Consider the following 2,500-nt stretch of genomic DNA (forward strand, 5'->3'; position numbering starts at 1 on the left):
GGCACATGCACACAGACACACGCCCATCATGCATGCATGCGTGGTTGGGCGGGCGTGGGCGGCGTGTAACAGGCTCAACACAAGTCACTCAAGGTTGCCAACTTGCCTGAACCCTACCCCTCACTCCCCCTCACCCTGCCCCTCACTCCCCCCTCACCCTGCCCCTTACTCCCCCTCACCCTGCCCCTCACTTCCCCTCTAGAACCAAAGTTTCCCCCAGGGCCACAACCGCCTCCCCAGGCTGAGGGGGATCCCAGAGGGACGTGTCACGCGGGATTCGAAGTACGGCCGCACGGGGGACAGGAAGGAAAGGGGGAGCTGATGCAAGTTTCCCAGGAGGGTACGTGTTGGACACCCCCCCTCCTTCCCTCCCTCTTGCCCTCCCTCCCTCCCTCCTCCTCCTCGGCCGGGGAAGGTGTTGATGTGGGCGTGCGGGCGGCGAGTGTATGAGGCCGTCGTCAGTGGCCCCCCGGGCGTGCTGGAGACAAGTGTTGTGCTCGAGGGAGAGATTCGAGACGAGACAGAGAGACAGACACACACACACACACAAACCTAGGCATCATCCCCCGCCCCCCCTAAGCAGGAGGACCCCTGAGGACCCCCCCAGACACGCACACGAGAGAGAGACTCTCTAATGGCTTCGACAGCTTGAAGCTCCGAGAAGCTGTGTGTGAACTTTGGTGTTCGACAGGAACGTCGATTCTACAGAACGCAACGCACCACCTCCCTCCCCTTCTACCCCTTGCCCCTACCTCCCTCTCTCTCTCTCTCTCTCTCTCTCTCTCCCTGAAAAAAGACGCTGTGAGCAGAAGGGCCAACAAAACACAAAGGGTGGTAGGAAACACCCAAGACGTTCGGGACCTTGAGGTCTTCGATACGGTGTTCAAAAGGCTTCGACGACGACAACGGCGGATCGACCCGATCAGACCCGATCCGATCCGATCCGACCCGAACCCCACTTCCTCCTCCCTCATCCTCCTCCACCAGCGAGGCTTCGAGATCTCGTGAGTGGCAGACGCGAAGCCCCGAGTCGGGGGTGTGTGGACCAGACTCAGACCTCGACATCCACAGGTAAGTGACTTGTGTGTGTGTGTGTGTGTGGCTGTGTTGACGAAGTGTTCAGAAGGAGGGGGTAGGTAGGTGAGGGTAGAAAAGAGGATCACATGGAGTAGGATTGTCACCCGAATCCTGCATCTAATTCCACGTTCAAGTGGTCTGATTATCTATTCAGTGGATTACTCGGATGGAGATCTGAATGGGGAGGATTACAGATAACAGTCGAAAAAGGGGGGATTACAATGCTGATAAATCCCTTTTCTTTTCTTTTATTTCTTTCTTTTTTAAAAGAGGACTAAGGTGACGCTCTGGGAGGTGGTCAGTCAGGCCCGGTTAATGCAGCCGGTTCGCTAAATATGGCGATCCAATGACTTCCCTCAGTCAAGACGTTATCTCTCTCTCTCTCTCTCTCTCTCTCTCTCTCTCTCTCTCTCTCTCTCTCTCTCTCTCTATCTATCTATCTATCTATCTATCTATCTATCTATCTCTATCTCTATCTATCTATCTATCTATCTATCCATCAATCTATCTATCTATCTATTGGTTTACGATCCACTGGTTTATTTATGAGACGCATTCGTCATGAACACAAATTTCGTGCAGCCAGCCTAAGCTGGGCAGCTTGGGGGGAAGAGGTGGTCACAGTTCAAGCTTGCCGACTCAAATCATGTGTCTAAGCTTAGGTCGGCTAACTGGCTACCAGGTGTCGCAGTCTTAAGCTGTCCAGCTGGTGTCAAGAGACTAATAAGCTGGTCAGCTTGTGCCACAGTCTAAAGCTGGGAGGTCGTGGCAGGTCGTATCCAGACTAAGCTGTGCCCGATGTAAGCTTTTTGTGTGTGTGTGTGTGTGCCATTAGCACAGCTGTGCTCCCACAACTTTTGTAGCACTAAACCTGAGGTATCGCCCGCCATCATCATCGACTCTCATATGTTAATTACCTGGCTAATTACATTACCCTACACCCTCCTCCTCCTCCTCTTCCCTCTCCTCCCACCCTGTCCCACCTCTCCTGCCTCCCCGGTCCACGTTCCCTAAGTACGTGTATCATTATATCGTGTCGTGTTCTCGTTCGCTTCATCAATTCCATTTCATCATAAATTAAGGTCTTCTGGGCTCGAATGTGATCGACTTGGAAACCATCCATGTTTGGGTGGTAATCCCTCATACCACGTCGGGGTAATTACTGGTATCATGTGGTAATTGGTCGGGTGATAATCACTGATTGTCAGGTGGTGGTAATTCGTGATGTTCTAATTATTGATGTCAGGCGGTAATCATTGATGTCGGGTGGTGGTGACTGATGTCTCGTGGTGATTATCAATGACAAGTGGTAATTATCAATGTCAGTTGGTAATTACTGATATCAGGTGGTGATGACCGATGTCAGGTGGTAATTGCTGATGTCAGGTGGTGATTAGTGATGTCAGGTGGTGATTTAGTGATG

The 2,500-nt window shown here is 52.2% G+C and overlaps 2 protein-coding genes across 3 annotated transcripts in view; one reads left to right on the forward strand and one right to left on the reverse strand.

Moving 5' to 3' along the window:
* LOC139766498 (uncharacterized) overlaps window positions 1-2,500 on the reverse strand; it is a 193,174-nt gene that overhangs the window by 19,558 nt on the left and 171,116 nt on the right. The window lies entirely within an intron of this gene.
* Window positions 566-2,500, forward strand: part of LOC139766501 (cysteine-rich secretory protein 2-like) — a 54,216-nt gene continuing 52,281 nt past the window's right edge. Inside the window, exon 1 of the transcript XR_011716909.1 lies at window positions 566-1,071. The gene's annotated coding sequence lies outside the window, so the exon portion shown is untranslated. The remainder of the gene's footprint in view (window positions 1,072-2,500) is intronic.

Source organism: Panulirus ornatus, chromosome 58 (genome assembly GCF_036320965.1).
Source record: "Panulirus ornatus isolate Po-2019 chromosome 58, ASM3632096v1, whole genome shotgun sequence".
Lineage (NCBI taxonomy): Eukaryota > Metazoa > Arthropoda > Malacostraca > Decapoda > Palinuridae > Panulirus > Panulirus ornatus.